This window comes from Wyeomyia smithii, chromosome 3 (assembly GCF_029784165.1).
Source record: "Wyeomyia smithii strain HCP4-BCI-WySm-NY-G18 chromosome 3, ASM2978416v1, whole genome shotgun sequence".
Taxonomy (NCBI): domain Eukaryota; kingdom Metazoa; phylum Arthropoda; class Insecta; order Diptera; family Culicidae; genus Wyeomyia; species Wyeomyia smithii.
In genome coordinates, this window is record NC_073696.1 from 238,102,262 (window position 1) to 238,121,775 (window position 19,514).

A 19,514-nucleotide genomic window follows, 5' to 3' on the forward strand; every position below is an offset into this window, starting at 1 on the left:
CTGGAATCAAATTAAGCAAAATACCAACATCAACTTGAATTTGTTATTTGAAATAGTGGAATTTTATATAGACTCTAGCTCCTTCGTTATAATAATCAGCACTACCAACAAATATTTGGAACTACCATGAGCAAGCCTCTTTTTCCAGCGCTAGCAAACTTAGTAACGGAAAATATACTTGATTTCGTATTACGAATACTAGAATACTAGCCATGGAAATATGTCGACGATTTATTAATTTTGTTTCTTCCTAAGAAAATATATATCAGGTTATGGACATTTTCAATAACCATAACCAGGCAGTTCACGTACGAGCTAGAAATAGATAAGCTCATTCCATTTCTTGATATGCTCCTAACCGACGACCAACAGATTAAAACCGAGTGGTATAGACTGTTCCGAAAATTATAAATACATCTTCTTTCTTGAATAAAACAAAAAATACAGGATTTTTCGGGTCATTTTATTCTGAATTATAGATAATATGTGTTTTCTTTCCAGTTTCAATTCAAGTTGGGATTATTTTTCGTAGGATACGCGAGTTCTTTAACTTTTCTCTTAACACTACTCATAAGCTTTTGCACAGTGTGTTCTCCGACCATTTTTACCACTTTAAGCCAATCTTTTTTAAATTTTTCAACATTGTCCGCTGGTTTGACATATTTCCTCAGCTTTGCTTTGGTCAAAGCCCAAAAAGTTTCAATAGGGAGAATTTCAGGGCAGTTTGAAGGGTTCATCTCCTTTGGGACACATGTGACATTATTTGTTTTATGCCACCCTAATGCATCCTTAGAGTAATGGCAGGAAGCAAGATCGGGCCAAAAGATTGGAGGATTGTTATGCTGCTCAATCATGGGTAACAACCTTTTCTGCAAACACTCTTTCACGTAAATTTTACCATTCATTGTGTCATTCGTAATGAATGGACGAGATATTTTCCCACATTCACAAATGGCCTGCCAAACCATTACCTTCTTGTCGAATTTTTCGGTGTAAATGGCTTTCACTGGTCCAGGGACATCCTTTCCCTTCGGTGATGTATACAATTGCGTTCCTGGCAGAGTCTTATAGTCCAGTTTTATGTAGGTTTCGTCATCCATGATAACACACCCCATTTTTTTTGGTCAGAAGTTTGTCATAAAGCTTCCGAGCTCTCGGTTTCAAAGATTCAGCTTGTTTTGGATTTCGTTTTGGCTGCTTCTGCTTCCGACGGGTCTGCAGACCCATTCTTCCCTTGGCACGCATAACGTTACTCGCCGAGGTTCCAAGCTTTCTCGCCACATCTCGTACTGATACTGAAGGATGCCGCTTGTAGTATTCCTTAACCTTTTTGTCCATTGTGGGATCAGCAGGCCCGGGTTTTCTACCACGTCTTGGGGCATCAGTAAATGTGCACTCTTCACAATACTTCCGCAATGCGGTTTGAACTGCTCTTATACCTTCTTCTCTGGTTAATTTTCTTATAGAAAGACCACTCACGGTGCCCCATTTGTGCACAATTCGCTTTCTTTGCTCGGGAGAAAGGCCACGCATTTTCAAAATTTCGCAATAAATGTTAGAAAAAATGACAGCATCTGTTTCTTTTGGATGTAAACAACAGGACGCAGCCAACGTTTGGTTAAATACTGCACGTTATTTGAAATGACGGTTGATCGTAAGTGTATTTATAAATATCGGAACGGTCTATACATGAAACCGATCGCAAGTGGAAAATTTCTCAACTGCAACTCGCAACGCTGGTTGCATCAGAAAATCAATGTTGCAACAAATTTCATCGACAGAGTACAAAGACTGCCAACTAACCTGGAAGATACAGAAATTAATGCAATGATCGACAAACAACTTTATCTCAACAGCTACCCGAAAAGTCTACGGCACAGACTCATAAACCGAAAACAGCAACACAACAACATCGCCGAACCGTTACCAAAGAACTCGCAAAACTTGATATATACTTACCGCTCTATAACAACCTGTCTCATAAAATAGACAAGCACCTGAGAAAAGAATACCCCAACATACAACTGGCAACACAATACTAATCTATTCACCAAAGTTAAAGATCCCGCAACCAACAACTTCCAAAGCAACAGTCACCTACAGCATACCTAGCATAAACTAAAGTATGCTATATTGGGATGACAACAAAAAAACTTAAAACGAGAATAAGTGGACATAAAACACACTACAATGCATTGGACAAGTTACAAGCAGAAAAAGTGGAGGAGGTTTTTTATAATATAAGCCTGTCTTAGGGCAATAATTTTTTGCAATAGCTTTGGAAATTCACTCGATTAGGGTTAATAGCGATATATTTTTCCGTATTTGTTTCGTATATTATTTTTGCTTTAAAAATAAACGGAATCCGTTGGAAACTAGCTGAGTTCAGAACTTTTGAAAGTGGGCAATATTCGTGACGCTCTCGATGCTTTCGGTGTTACAATTTGTTTCCCTATATATGTTGCCGTAAGACAAAATTCTACGTCGGAAACGCACTAATCGATGTGCTCAAGTCGACTCTGTTGAAAGAAACATAAAACAAATCGTATAATCAATTCATAAATGTTTGATATTAGTTGTATTTACCAGACAATTGAACTGTGCAGTAACAGGTAATAATTTCAGCCTTGTTAAATGTTTAAAATAAACAAAGCAGAAAGAATTTTAATTTTCCGAAGGTATCGTCGGAATCCTTGGTCAAGTATATGAATATGGAGATTGTTTGTATTTCATGATGCTGTAAGAAGACGGAGTTTAACCAGAGAAAGGCCGGAATCCTCAATCGGCAAAGATGCCCCTTCTGTAAATTGTTATAAACCATGAGTATGATCGAGATGCTCCCAAGTAACAATTTAAGTCGTATTGCATTCTTTTAGCGGTTTTCATGACCAATTTCGCAATTGCTGTTGAAACTAAAAAATACTATCAGAACCTCCTGATAACCGCTATAAGTTTGCTTTACAGCCAGGTGGCCCATCCTTGCCAAGCTTATTGAATCAATTATAAGAATGGCAATAAAACTACTTTGAAACCACGTGGAAAGAGTACCGCATACTATAAGCAGCTGGCATTACCTCTTTAAGAGCGCAATAAGTTTGGTTGCATTATTGCGCTCTGCCACTTGCCACAATAAGTTCATTGCTTGACAGCAACCGTAAAAAAAATCTAGCCGTGTTCTTCAATACAGAGATAGATCAAAATCAACTTAGGATATTCAATTTATTTGTTAGTCAGACGACGATTCGATTTTCGTTTCAAGATTATAAAAAGTTTCAAAAATATCAATATGGCGCGGTTGGTAATTGGTTGGCATTAATCGTAGCCGCAATAAGCCTAGTTCAATTATATATATGTTGTAAGGTGCGGCAAAGGTTGGATGCCTGTATCATTAGAGAAAAATATGGTAAATCCCTGAGGCCTAGACAACTTTATTTTTATGAAAAATCTGACATCACACCGACGATAATGAGGAATCAACAAACTTTGATATAAATAGAGAGGTGCACGAAAAATGCAACGACACATACTTTTTTTTTTAAGGGGGGATTTGTTAGCAGCTTAAGTATTTATGATAAATATTAGTAAATAATGAGTATGTGTGTCCAATCACAAATGGTGACTTCTCAACACTGTTAGAAATTTGTAATTTTAATTGTTAGGATTTGTTTGCTTTCGCAATTAGGACTTATCATTCGTAGGGATTTAAACCTACTTGTCAGAAAAGGGGAAGTAAACTTACAACTAACTTAATTGCTAACTTATTGGCTATAAAGAGAGCTTATCGTAGCAATTGAGGATTGCAACGATTTTTGTCGAAAATTGTTAATAATTTTATTTGACATAGCTTCTAATGGTTCAACACCAGTAAGTCTATGTAATTCGAGTGTACCAAACCAAAGAGGAAGCTTCAAAATCATTTTCAGAATTTTATTCTGAATCCTTTGGAGCGTTTTCTTCCTTGTTGAACAGCAACTTGACCAGATCGGTACAGCATAAAGCATTACTGGTCTAAAAATTTGTTTGTTAATCAAAAGTTTGTTCTTTAAACAAAGTTTAGAATTCCTGTTAATGAGAGGATATAAACATCTCGTATATTTGATGCACTTGGCTTGTATACTCTCAATGTGCTCTTTGAAAATAAGTTTTTTATCATAAATTAGTCCCAAGTACTTAACCTTGTCGGACCAACCTAAAATAACCCCATTCATCTTGACAACGTGATTATTGTTTGGCTTGAGGAAAGAAGCCCTAGGCTTATGCGGAAAAATTATCATTTGAGTTTTAGAAGTATTGGGAGAGATTTTCCACTTTTGCAAGTAGGAAGAAAAAATATCTAAACTTTTCTGCAATCGACTGCATATGACACGAAGACTTTTTCCTTTTACGGAAATGCTTGTGTCATCGCAGAACAATGACTTTGTGCATCCTGGAGGCAAATCAGGAAGATCTGAAGTGAATATGTTGTACAGGACTGGACCCAAGACTGAACCTTGAGGTACACCTGCTCTGACAGGAAATCTATCAGATTTTGAATTCTGATAGACAACCTGCAGAGTTCGATCAGTAAGATAATTTTTTAAAATTTTGATTAGGAAAATTGGAAAATTAAAAGTTTGCAATTTCGCAATCAAACCTTTATGCCAAATACTGTCGAATGCTTTTTCTATGTCTAAAAGAGCAGCTTCAGTGGAATAACCTTCAGATTTGTTAGCTCGTATCATATTAGTAACTCTTAGCAATTGATGAGTTGTGGAATGCCCATGGCGAAATCCAAACTGTTCATTTGCAAAAATGGAATTTTCGTTGATGTGTGACATCATTCTGTTGAGAATAATTCTCTCAAACAGTTTACTTATTGAAGAAAGCAAACTGATTGGTCGATAACTTGAAACTTCAGCTGGGTTCTTATCCGGTTTTAAAATGGGAGTAATTTTTGCATTTTTCCATAATTTGGGAAAATATGCAATTTTGAAGCAGCAATTTAAAATTTTCACTAAAAACTCCATTGTGCTCTCAGGGAGATGTTTGATTAGTATATTAAAGATTCCATCGTCACCAGGTGCTTTCATATTTTTGAAATTTTTAATAATTGATTTAATCTCATTCAAGTTAGTTTCAATTATTTCTGCAGGTAAAAAATTCTGGGAAGAAATTAAATCAAATTGACGTGTGACTTCATTTTCAATTGGACTCACAAAATTCAAATTTGAGTTATGAACACTCTCAAGCTGCTGAGCAAGTCTTTGAGCCTTTTGTTCATTGGATACAAGAAAACGTTCACCATCTTTTAAAACTGGAATAGGCTTTGAAGGTTTCTTAAGAATCTTCGACAGCTTCCAAAATGGTTTTGAATATGGTTTCAATTTTTCAACTTTAGTCTCAAAATTTTGATTTCTCAGTAGAGTAAATCTATGTTTAATCTCTTTCTGTAAATCTTTATAAATAGTTTTAAAAACAGGGTCACGAGAACGTTGATATTGACGTCTGCGGACATTTTTCAAACGAATTAGAAGTTGAAGATTTTCGTCAATTATTGATGAATCAAATTTCACTTGAGCCTTTGGAACAGAATAATTCCTGGCATCAACAATTGCACATTATAATGCTTTCAAAGCGGAATCAATATTCACTTCGTTTTGCAAATCAAGCTCATTATTGAAATTTCTCTCAATATGAGTTTTGTATCTTTCCCAATTAGCCTTGTTATAATTAAAAACAGAGCTCATAGGGTTTAAAACTGATTCATGTGATAAAGAAAAAGTTGTTGGAAGATGGTCAGAATCAAAGTCAGCATGTGTGATCAAATCACTACATACATGACTTTGATCTGTTAGCACCAAATCAATTGTTGAAGGGTTTCTTACAGAAGAAAAGCATGTAGGACTATTCGGAGACAAAATAGAATAGTATCCTGAAGAACAATCATTGAATAAAATTTTGCCATTGGAATTAATTTGAGAATTATTCCATGAACGATGTTTAGCGTTAAAATCGCCGATTATGAAAAATTTCGAACGATTTCTGGTGAGTTTTTGTAAATCACCTTTAAAATAATTTTTGAGCTCGCGTGTGCATTGAAATGGTAAATATGCTGCGGCAATAAATAAAATCCCAAGTTCAGTTTGAACTTCAATTCCCAAAGTTTCAATAACTTTCGTCTCAAGATGGGGAAGAGCACGATGTTTGATTCGGCGATGAATAACAATTGCAACTCCACCGCCGAAACCCTGAATCCTATCATATCTATGAACCACGTAATTGGGATCATATTTTAATTTTATGTTAGGTTTCAAAAATGTTTCAGTAATAATTGCAATATGCACATTATTTACTGTTAAAAAATTAAAAAGCTCATTCTCATTGGCCTTCAATGAGCGAGCATTTCAATTTAATACTTTAATTGTTTCATTTAAAATCATTGCTAAATTTTAAATTAGAAACAATTTTAATAGTAAAATTTGTGCCTATTTGAATGGCTTCAAACATTGATTTTGCCCGCAACATGGCGTTCATAAGATCGAACATTGCCTGTTGCAAAAAAGAAAGTTTACCTGCCGTAATAGGCCCCAAGCAGTTGACATTACAAAAAATATTTTCAGCAGCAATATTAGCTGGAGTAATAGGTGTACAATTATTTTCTAGCGTGTTTTGCTTACCCATATTAACGGTCATTTTCGAACTACCAACCTGTGCATAAGTTAAACGGGTATGCAAAGGAGTAGGTAAACTATGCGTCACTAGTACGCTTGGAGAATTTTGTTTTGAAGTTGGTTTTAATTGAGAAATTAAATTTTGTTTACCTTGCCTTGCCTTAACAATTGCTAAACGGACTGGGCATTGATAAAAATTTGACATATGGTTGCCGTTACAATTCGCACAGCGAAAATTTTCACTCTCTTTTACAGGACATGTGTCCTTTTTGTGAGAAGAGTCTCCACAAATGAGACATTTTTGGTCCATGTTACAGAATTTGGAACCATGGCCATAACGTTGGCAAGTACGGCATTGGGTGATATGCTTTTCACCTCCGCCATACTTCCTATAAATTTCCCACTTTACACGCACATTATACAAAGCATGTGCTTTTTCAAAAAAAATTTAAGTTGTTAACATCATTTCGGTTAAAATGAATTAAATAATTAACAAGGGAAATTCCAGTTCTCTGACTGTTTTTGCCTCGTGATTTTTGTTTCATTAGAATTACTTGGGTAGGGGCTATGCCAAGTAATTCTGTTAAAGTAAGTTTGATCTCATCAACGGTTTGATCGTTGGTGAGACCTTTCAAGACAACCTTGAACGGCTTGGCGTTCTTGGTGTCATATGTAAAAAATTTGTACATCTTGTCAGTTAAATACTGAACAAGACGATCACGACCCTTTACTGAGTCGGCTAATAAGCGGCAATCACCTCTACGGCCAATTTATAGGTAACTTTAACGTCAGAAACAAACGTTGAAAGTTCCTTTTTGAATATATTAAATTCAGAAGAAATAGTTATCACAATAGGTGGAACTTTCTCCTTTTTTAAAGATTTTATATTTTGTATAGTTTCATTATTGGTAACTTCCATTTCACCAGCTTCTTGCTCAGGCAAAATATCAAAAGGATTGTCACACAGACACTCGAAGTGTCAGAAAGAGATGCCTCTCTTTTCCTCCCCGCAGCGATGCGAGGTTTCTTTTTCCGTCCAGCCATTTCAGGTGATACGAAAAAAGTTAAAACAAATGTTAAATTCAAAAGTAGGTAGTCTTGAGTAAGACTGACGGGAAATAACTTTCAGGTAGTCTTTAAATGACACACTGACAAAACACAAACTTTGAAGCTATAGGCAGTCAAAGACCAGACCACAAGCAACCGAAAAAACGTCTGATCTGTAGGACAGTTCAAGACGCACTGGACGACACATACTTTGTTTAATTGAATATTGAATATATTTCGAAATATATCAATAGTGTCTTGCCCCTACCTTATTTTTAAGGACGCATAATTTAACGACATAGGAAATTATTTTCAACCAAAACAAGACAAACTGGCGATAAAATTAATAAAAAAAAAAAACTACCGAAAAGTACTAAGTTTGCTGTGTTACTTTATTAGATTTTTGGAGTTCTACGTCGTCAATGTTTACAATTGCGCTGCAAGATGCTCTAAAGCATTTCACACACATCTTACGGAGACTGCGACAGAATTCTGCATCACACTAAACCAACTCAGCCGCTTTTGTCTCACCTTTATGTATATCATTGCCTGCATATATTTGTTCACAAGTTTGACAGGTTAAAACTGGGCATTTGAATGACCGCAATAAAACTGGTTTCTATGTTATATGACAGCAAGCTGGAGTGGTTTTATGGGGCAATAGATAGTAATAATAAAACCAATAATAAAGCAAAATCGCATTGACTCTTGCCGGTTTTATTGGAAGTTTTATTAGAGTATTATTGACAGCTATCAGTGTTCATTACGACTTGCTATTTTTGGCAACGGGTTTAACCGCCATAAAATCGTTGGTAATATTCATTGCTCTGATAAAACCGTTAGAATACCAAGTAGCTATAGAATTGTTACTTGGGCTGTAAGAAGTGACTGTTTTGTAATGATGAAAACTTAGTAAATTGACATTTACGGATTTGTTTCGCATATACCGCTTGTGATGCACAGTGTTAATGAATCGTAATATACATCACACTGCTGCGCAATTGCAGCAGCATCAAACGGCAATCGAAGTTGCAATTTAGTAATAACCATTCATTATGCTCTTCCAAATATTTTTAGTAGCCTTGAAAAAGACTGGTTGCTGCAGTTGCAAATTTCATTCAATTATCGCATAAATGCTTCATGGTCCAGATAGCGCGCGATATCCGCTCTGACAAAGATTTTTTACGCACGTTGTGGAATGGGATAACTGAAAAAATTATTTCCAATTATATCATTCTACTACGTTCGTAAAAAAGAGGATGGGCTACGCTGCTCACAGTTTGTCGGTATATAAGCGAAATTTGAGCGTGAAAGCGCATTATTTTATCGTCAACTGTGTACCTGCCAACAAATGTGTCATAATTGAGATGGCATCAGAGACAAGCGACAAAGGAGCCAGGAAATTTGTCACAACAGGTCAAACCTCGTTGTAAGGAGAAACATTTTCGGTTGCTTCCCGGTTGGCGGATTACAACAAACGTTCTACTATTACACTTGCCGCAAAGTTCAGACCGCCGTACGTTTGCTGCTCCAAGAAAAATTGTTCCATTTCTCTTGTCAACCTATTGTTGCCTTATAAAGGCAACAATATAACATGTATCGTGTGTTGCACGGCTTGAAGGAAGAAGATGTTCCCGTTCTCGTATCGGATATAAGGGTCGCGATTATGCTGTGATGTCAAGCAACAACCGTCTTCTTCAAGACGTTATATATTTGTTAATGAAGTGTTATGAATTTTCTAAAACGGACTCAGCGCCGTGAGCAGAACTTGCTGAACTTTTCTGTTTGGAATCGGATTTGTTTCGCATATACCGCTTGTGATGCACAGTGTTAATGAATCGTAATATTCATAACACTGCTGCGCAATGGCAGCAGCATCAAACTGCAATCGAAGTTGCAATTTAGTAATAACCATTCATTATGCTCTTCCAAATATATTAAGTAGCCTTGAAAAAGACTGATTGCTGCAGTTGCAAATTTCATTCAATTATCGCATAAATGCTCCATGGTCCAGATAGCGCGCGATATCTGCTTTGACAAAGATTTTTTTCGCACGTATCAACTTAAGTATCAACGCGATCAGCTAGAAATTGAAACCCGGCTTTTCTTTCTTCTTTGCGATCAGCAACCAACGTCCGTGTGGTATCGGCACAATCATGGAATGAATTATGCATAAAACACAATGCGCGCATTCTTAGTCAACTAGGTATATTCTGTCGACCTTGTTAGGGAAGGAAGCATTGTGCGACCAATCAGAGGTCGACATTTGCGTTTCGACAAGGCTTGACAATTTTCAATAGTACAATCGTTCGAACAATCAGATTACAACTTTCTGCATTTGGACGGGTGCTTGGTTGATTTTCCAATCGATTACTGCAAAAATGACGAAAATCGGTTGGAAACTGACTGAGCTTAAAACGGTTGAAAATGGACAATTTTTGTGACGCTCTCGATGTTTTAGGTTTTTGAAATTGGATCCCTGTAATGAAACTGGTCCCCTGTGTATGTTGCCGTAAGCAGAGCTTTGAAAAATCCTTTTCTATAAAGACGCTTGAACGTGTTCTCGGTCAGTTACAAGCTTTCCTTCTTGTGCGATCCTTCACTCAATTTCAACTTGTACCTGCAGCACGTTCAATTTCAACGAACGGTTTAAAGCAGAGCGAATAAGAAACGAGCTGCGTGCAACGTTGCTTTCCGCAAGAGGACCGCCGCTTCGGCGTTCAAGTCCGCCGTACAATCTTCTGTCGGACTCGGCAGTCACGTACCATTTTTCGTTTGCGTTCATGATCGACCGAAAAAACAGTCAATCAGTTTGAAGCATTCTTACGTTTGAGGCTCATGTGCTGGTGGTATGCTGTTGCACCTACAGTGCCAATTTTTACTAACCGGGATCTTATTCGTAATGAATTAACCAACGCTTACTTCAATCATCTGCGTTGAATATCGCTTAGCGGTAGATTTTGTGAGTGATATTCAGTATAGTCATCATTCAAGCCACGTGGTAATGGCTTTATGAGTAAGATAGTTTTTCTCACAACATCGGCGGGGAAGAAGATAGGGTAGAACAGGGCTAGTTGGTTACGGGGTTAGTTGGTCAATGAAGATTACATCAAACCAAGGCATCGAAAAAACTGTGTTTTTTTTCACATATCATTTATATAAAAAAAATTGTGTTATATGGGTGATATAATCAGATAAGCAAAGAAACTAAATTACAAAACAAAGTGCAGTTGTGCAAATTGTGATTTCAAAAAATGTTTATCGTTGTCCGTCGGTTTTTAAATAAAGAATAATAAACACCCGTTTTCAAATGACAATTCGCTCGTTAACAGATTTTGAGCAGGTTTGAGCAGGAACTCAAATAAAAATACGAAGGACAACGATAAAAATTTCTCAAAAACCACGTTTTGCTCAGAAAATTACTCTCTTTCAGCTGATCTATAACAATCAGAAAACCATAAAAACTTCAGAATTGCGGTTCGAGTTTTCAATTTAACACGTGTTTTCTTTGATCAAGTCCATTCAAACCATCAATGTAATTTCAACGTATATACCAAAGTCGCTTCTTACGCGGAAGATACGTGCCGCGTAAAAGGAAACCGCGTAAAAAATAATCGCGTAAATTCCTGAATCTACATAAAAAACGCGTAAATTCCGGATTCCGAAATGAAAAAAATACGGAATCCGCGTAAGAAAAAAACACCGCGTAAATTCCGGAATCTGCGTAAAAAACCGCGTAATTTCCGGAATCCGCGTAAAAATGAGCACATAAAAAAACCTGCGTAAAAAACTGTAAAAAAAGGCGACCTTAGTGAACTTTTCGTCAAGCAAGGAAGAGTTACACTTTTTCATCCAATAATGAGTAACTTTTGCGAACGTCTAAGCGAAAAACTGAAAACGATTTGACTTCCACCTAAATGCTACAGACTGCCGTTAATGCATTGGTGGAGGAAAACTGAGTTGTCCTTTCGAAATAAAAGTTGTCACTTTACCCCACTCGCTGATCAACTTCTACCCTACCTGAGGAGCTAATTGGCCAATCTGTCAACCGCTCAAAAAAAAAAAAAACTGAAGCCTTTTAACGCGTATTACGGAATTTACGCAGATTTCAGAACTTACGCTGTTTTCTATGCAAATTTCAGAATTTACGCGTTTTTAACGCGGATTTTGGAATTTACACGTTTATTTTACCCCAATTTACGATTTCCGAGTTTTCACGGTTTTTTCACCCGAATTTCGGTATTAATCCACACGGTTTTTTACTCGGATTTCGGAATTTACGCGGTTTTCAGAAATTTCTCGTTTCTAACGCGAATTTTGGAAATCACCAGTTTATTTACTCAGACTTCGGAATTCACGTGAAGTTTTACGCAGACTTACAATAAACGCCATTTTTTAGCCGGATTTTAGAACTTACGCGTTTTTCACGCGGATTTTTTCCGCGCTACGTGTCTCCTCGTAAAAAAAACTTTAGTGTATCCGCAAAATTGCGAGCTGTTTAATGTAGTTCATATTTTCGCATAATACAGCCATACCTCGGTAGAAGGCAACCTCGATTTAACGTAACTCGATATAACGTAACTTTTACCTCGATATAACGTGACTTTCTGAAATGTATTGATATTGAATATAAATGATATAGAAACTGTTTTTGGGGTATAAATTGATTCGAAAATATGTAGTAAGTTTTGAAACCAATGAAACCAATGCGAAAGTTGTCCCAAATGGGCATAAGAAAGGTTTTGAAATACTAATGGGTGATGGGATTAGGTTTCCACGCATCCTTCAGTAACAATTCACAGTCTTGCATCAACTGTTTTTTTTTGTTTGTTGAAATTTTCTCTAAAGAATAGCATAAGAAAGATTTCAAATTACTGGTAGGTGATGGGAAATAGGTTTCCGCCAATTTTTGCATTTCAACAGTCTTGCATCAATTAAAAAACTTTTTTTTGCTTGTTGAAAAATTATCCTAAATGGGCTTAAGAATGGTTAAAAATTACTGATAGGTGATGGAAAATAGGTTTTCGCGCATCTTTGAGTAATTATTAACATTCTTGCATGAATTTAAAAAAAAAATTTTTTTGCTTCGATATAACGTAACTCGATATAACGTAGCGGAAATGAAAATAAAGTTGCCTTATATCGAGGTATGACTGTATTACCGGTATAAAGTAGTGGAACATTTTTACCAAAAATGACCAACTTTTCCCGCTCTACCCTAAGTACCGATTTATGCATTAGTCATATGTTACACAAATTTCAAAGTTCTATTCCAATCCAATCCGACATACAAAAACAAACACGAAAACAAACGCAAAACGAAACAGTAAGAATGATACCAACCGCCCTCATTCACTTCGTGTCTTGCACGTACACATAATCGAAAAGTGAACGTAATAAACGCGTGGCTGCCTTAGCGAATGACCGCCACCCAGAAACTAAAAAAAAAAACGATCAACTTTACTTTGACTGTTTTTTCTCTGGGCGATCGCTTGACTATATCGAGCAGTCAAGTTGACTGCGAAAGGCGTTCGCATTCGTGTTTTAACAGTCAACTTGCGATCCTTTGAAAAGCACTGGCCGTAAGACGTAATTCTACGTCAAAAACAGTCACCACACAGATTCTACACAAATACACAAATAGCCACACTGAAGGATAAAACCGCACTAATGAACCACAGCATAACGTTAAACCACTGTTTCGACTTAAACCACACCAATACAACAGTCGCTACCGTACTTATAAGTATGCCATATTATGACAACCGAAACCAGCATAAACAAACAGACACACTGGGACTCGATTCCTTATATGCAGGAGTAATACACACACACTTGAAAACACAGCTAAATGAAACTGTTACACATTCACCCGTAATAGCAAAGCAAACGACAAACTAAAAGCTGAAAGAGAACGCTAAAGCCAAATTCAACCGTACTGATCCGATTTTTCGCCCGGCAACAACCAAATAGTCAAAACAGACAGTGATAACAAAGTTTAAAACCAATTATACTGAGTAGTGTTAAAATACTAGTCCCAAAAAGTTTAATTTATAAATATAGCATGACAATAGTTAGATTTGACGCCGTTTCAGGAAGAAAAACATATTAAGACAAATGATTACTACTTGCATACATACATGTGACAACAAACATACCTCTGTAACCTCTGTAAGTTAAACAAAATATGCAGTTTATATATTGGGAAAAACAAACATATTATGTAAAACATTCCAGAATCCTTGATGAAGTGAAATAAATCATCGAAACGTTGGATAGTTGCAGCGAAACATTGTTTATCTGCTCTAAATAGACTGAATAGGTGAAAATCTTACAAAAAAGGGAAAAACGGAGGTGGCTAGGTGGGTGACGAAGTCGGTCCAAACAGAACCTGTACGTTTGCGGTGGTCTGTGCCTTCGGGCCAGCCGCCAAACGAATGAGGCGGTCCCTGGGGAATGCGGCCCTCCGAGATCACTGAGAGATGGTTGATTGGGCTTAGCCCGCGGGATAACACACTAATGGGTTCAAAGTCCGCCGAAGAATCTTTCGGCGTGACAGCTGAGGGAAACTTTTGGGTTACAATATTAGAAAACGCGCCAGAAAGACACGAGGCGCCAGGAACGAGAGGCGACAAAACGACCACAGAGGGTCAAAAAGACGCAGAGCATGAAGGACGCCCTCATACTCAAGACGGACGGGTCCAATGCGAAACTCAGCACAAGGATCGATTTCATAGCGGCGAGTTAAAAACAAGGGAGCAACCTACAAGACGGTAGCCGAGATGGATGACGAAAAAATTTAAACCCTAAGAGGTGACTCTGAAGTAGGGTGTCCCAAAAAAAATCGATGTTGAAAAAGTCAAGGTGCTTTTTTTTCCTGTAGGAGCCTATGACCACTGCTACCATTAGTTAGATATATTGTGGTATACTCCGCGTTAATTTTTATGCACTGTCAGTTCGTTCCATCACTATGGGTATCAGTGATAGTCGCACCCAGACTTTGCATTTCACCCCAAGAAGGTATGACTTCTTTGATGAAGTTCCTTACCTTCATTAGTTCAGCAGACCATATCTCGTTAGGCGTGAGGATACTATTTCCAAGAATACGCAGTCTTTGCTGAATTAATGCGCTGCATTGGCACAGTAAGTGTTCCGAGGTTTCTACTTCAGAATTACAGAAACGACATAAGTCATCTGTCAGTTTACCTCATTTTTTAAGGTGATACTTACTCGGACAGTGCCCAGTAAGTAGGCCAGTTAACGTACTCAGATCAGTTTTATTCATACTGAGTAGGTTCCGTGTGATTCTTTTACATGATGTAATGAATAGTTTAGATTGTCTTGCTTTGGAATAACCCTTCCAGTTGGCATCAATCATCATTGATTCCCAGCCTCTAAGCTCTGATTTCAAACAGGATGAAGATACCCCACAGAATGGCTCCGGCCCGACGAAAGCAATTGAAGAACCAATTCTCGCTAAGAGATCGGCTTTTTCATTTCCTTCTATACCACAGTGACCAGGCACCCAGTATAGATTGACAACGTTTGTTACAGTTAGTTGTCGTAGGGATTGAATACAATCCCATACCAACTTCGACTGACATGTGTATGCTTTTAAAGCATTGAGAGCTGCTTGACTATCTGAGAAAATGCAGATGTTGGCATACCTATATTTCCTAGCCAAGCAAATACTTGTGCATGTTAGAATAGCATTTATTTGGAATTGGAATTGATATATTGATTCCTGGTCCAGTGACCCCAGTGCCTGTAGACTCGCCCTTTTTAGAGCCATCTGTATAAAAAATGACTGATCCTGGACGAACCTTAGGACCTCCTTCATCCCATTCGGTGCGATTGGATTCAATCACTTTGAAAGGAACACTGAAGTTAGTCTTAGAGTCCATTCGATCTTCATTCATGGTTACTAAGGTGTTCAGTTGGAAATTTTTGAGTATTCGTAAATGTCCCTGTAGATCTCCTTCCTGAAAGAATTTAACACGTTTTAGCCTAAGAGCACCTTTTTCGGCTTCAAGTTGTACATACTAATGTAGAAGATATAAAAGAGCTTCTAAGGCATTGGATGGTGCACTGGCCATTGCTCCTGTTGTTGATAAGCATGCCAGACGTTGTAGTTTATCTAACTTTTTCTGAGCTGATAATTGTGAAGTTTTAGGCCACCACACTAGCGAGGCATAAGTTACTCTGGGTCTCACTATTGCCGAGTATATCCAGTGAATCATCCTCGGCTTGAGTCCCCATTTTTTGCCAAATGTATTGCTGAAAGCCCAAAGAGCGTTGTTTGCTTTTGAGATCGCATACTCTAGATGGTCGTTCCAGTTGAGCTTGTGGTCAAGCATAACACCTAGGTACTTGGTTCGCTTGGATAGCACCAACTGTGTGTCTCCCAACTTAAGAGTTGCAATAGTATACTTTCTATTTCTTGTAAATGGGATAATGACTGTTTTAGAAGGATTGACGCATAGTCCTTCCAGGTTGCACCATTTAAGTGTGTAGTTTAAGGCGTATTGCATTCTATTGGAAATAGTAGATCCGCATTTACCCCTAACTAAAATAGTAATGTCATCAGCGAATCCGATGATTCCGTATCCTAGGTTTGTTAAGTTGTTAAGAAGATCATCGACAACAAGAGACCACAATAAGGGAGATAAAACCCCTCCTTGTGGGCAACCCCTTGTTGGTTTGTCGTTAAAGTTGATCTTCCTAAATTGGCTGTTATCAACCGGTCTGATAACATAGCGATAGTCCAATTCAAGATGCAGATACGTTTTTTCATAGCATTTTTTATAGATTCGTGAGAACCATTGTCAAATGCTCCCTCAATATCAAGAAAGGCTGTCAGTGAGATTTCTTTAGCCTCAAAAGACTTCTCTAGTTTTGAAACCAGCGTGTGGAGTGCTGTTTCAGTAGATTTACCAGTTTGATAGGCAAACTGAAATTTGTTGAATGGTCTACTTTTTAAGTAAGATAATTTGATGTGTAGATCAATGATTTTTTCCATCATTTTCAAAATGACAGAAGTTAGACTGATTGGTCTATATGCTTTGGGACTCGTCCTATCACGTTTTCCAGCCTTAGGAATAAATATGACGCGGACTTCTCGCCATTTACTCGGGATGTAGCTTAGTGTCATGCTAGCCCTGAACATCTCCATCAGACAGGGGACTATAATATCCTTGCTTTTTGTAAAAACACTGGATAAATGCCATCTGGCCCCGGCGATTTAAAGGGCTTTAAGGAATCCACTGCCCATTCAACTCTTGACGTCGTGAATATTACACTGGCTAATTCTTGAGCTTTAACCTTGTCGTGAATTGAGCTAGGTTGAGCCATATAGAAGTCCTGTGCATTTTCGGAAGTCAATTGAGTTGAGCCTGGGAAGTGTGTATCCATCATGACACTAAGTGTTTCCTGAGAGTCTGTGGTGAACTGACCGTTTTCGTTCTTTAAGCGGCCAAGCCCATTTGTGTGATCTGTAGAGAGGGCTTTATGGAGTCTAGTTACAACAGGCAAGTTTTCAACTTGCTCACATGTACGCTTCCAGTCCCTTCTCTTTGATTTTCGAAGCTCTTGATTGTACTCTGTTAGACAGCTTTTATATTCTGTCCAATTTCCGGTAGTTTTAGCTTTGTTGAAAAGCCTCCTTGACGGTTTTCTTAGCTTTTCAAGTTTATTGTTCCACCAAGATACGTTCTTACTAGAAGTTATCCGTTTCACCGGGCAACTTTCTTCGAAGGAATCTATTATATTAGTTAGAAAAGATGAGGAAACAGATTCGAGTTGCTCAGTGGAATAGATGTCCACTGAGAGCAAAATCTTGTTCGAGAGTGTGGAATAGTAGCTATCCCAATTAGTTTTTCTGGGATCTCTGAATTTTTCGGACACGAGCTCCCCAGATACATAGTTGAACATAATTTGTTTGTGGTCCGACAATGATTGTTCTTCTGACACGTGCCAGTTCACAATCATTCCAGATAGTTTAGCGCTACAAAGTGTTAGATCAAGAACCTCTTGTCTAATTCTAGTAACAAATGTTGGATCATTACCTTGATTACAAATGTTTATGTTGTGAGAAATTAAATATTGAAATAAACACTCACCTCTAACGTTGATGTTACTGCTACCCCAAACCGTGTGGTGGGCATTCGCATCACATCCTATTATGAGCTGTTTGTTTTTTTGTTTGCAGTGTTGAACAAGCGCAGCAACTTCTTTTGGAGGAATCTCAGCGTTATCTCCTGGGAAATACGCAGAGGCAACGATGATCTCCGTTATCCCACGAGTCGTTGGAACCTACACTTGTATTGCCACGACGTCTCTACTGATGAACTCTGTAACGGGTATAAATGTTAAGTTTTCCCGTATAAGAATTGCTGCTCTGGGAGCAGTATGTGTACTATCATAAAAAGCTTACATTTTGGTGTAAAAATTCCTTGAACTCTATTGTTGTTGGACCAGGGTTCTTAGATTAGAGCCACGTCCAAGTTGTCTCGAGTGAACCTGCTACATAGGACGCTGCTAGCTCCTTTGGCGTGATGTAGGTTCACTTGAATAAATTTTATTTTATTGGACATTTTTGTTTGGTTTACCATTTTTCAGGGGCGTGTGATTCTCCCTCTGATTGGAGTGGTTTCCAAATGTGCGTGTGCTCGATTGGATCGTATCCCTGGCTTCAGGGCTTTTTGATCGAGCTTCAGCGATGTAAAAACGCCATCACATGTAAAAACGCCGATATCTTAGCCCCCCGATAAGATATCAAGGATCTTTTTTCATGTAAATTTTCGTCTTGAATTCCGCTTTGCAGAAAAAATCTCAGTTCTTGATCAAAAAAAATTTTTATATGTGTTTTGAAGGGTTTTATCTGAAAATTATAAGGAAAATTCACTTTTTTGTGATGTTCAGTGGGCTCTGTGAGTCAAATAATTGAATGCGATGCTGAACCAAACCATGCAAAATATTCAAAAGCAACCCCACAAAAATAAAAAATATAAGGAAAAATGTAGGAATCGAACAGATTTGAAAAAAGTGCAAAAGAGTGGTTTTGTAGCTTGAAAAAGTCATTTTTTCATAAATCACGTTTGGGCAATCTGAAAACGACCTTTTAGAAAGTCGAAATGTTCTACAAAAATGCTATAAATAATATTATCTTTCAATTTTGGGCTGAGCACTTTGACTTTTTCAACATCGTTTTTTTTTTGCAGCTTAAAAAACCTGGATTATATCACCGAAGGGCGCGATATAGCATGGGCTCTCAAAGAGAAGTGCGGGATGGAAGTGGCCACTGAGGCGATTCGCCCTTATATGGTTCCAGCAGGGACCCAGGTGCTCACTTTCCGATGCAAACCTGACCCTGAAGATAGCCAAATATAAGGTTGACTGTTCTGTATGTTCCCTAAACATACTTCAGTAACCAGACGTTAGCTACATGGGTCTTCCCCAGGACTCATGTTTAAGCCCCCTTCTTTACAATTTTTATGTAAATGACATCGACGAATGTCTGGCAAATTCATGCACGATAAGACAACTTGCAGACGACAGTGTAATCTCTGTTACAGGAGCCAAAGCTGCCGATTTGCAAGGACCATTGCAAGATACCTTGGACAATTTGTCTGCTTGGGCTTTACAGCTAGGTATCGAATTCTCTCCGGAGAAGACTGAGATAGTAGTTTTTTCTAGGAAGCATGAACCTGCTCAGCTTCAAACACAATTAATGGGTAAAACGATTTCTCAGGTTTTGGTACACAAATATCTTGGTGTCTGGTTCGACTCTAATGGCACCTGGGGTTGTCACGTGAGGTA

At 37.8% G+C, this 19,514-nt stretch overlaps 1 protein-coding gene across 8 annotated transcripts in view; it reads right to left on the reverse strand.

The window, feature by feature from the left end:
• Positions 1-19,514, reverse strand: part of LOC129732671 (dipeptidase 1) — a 649,785-nt gene that overhangs the window by 133,780 nt on the left and 496,491 nt on the right. Inside the window, exon 1 of one of the 8 annotated variants that reach the window (XM_055693751.1) lies at positions 17,816-17,834. The exons of the other annotated variants lie outside the window; for them this stretch is intronic. The gene's annotated coding sequence lies outside the window, so the exon portion shown is untranslated. Of the gene's footprint in view, positions 1-17,815; positions 17,835-19,514 lie in introns of those variants that run through there. 8 annotated transcript variants of the gene reach the window in all.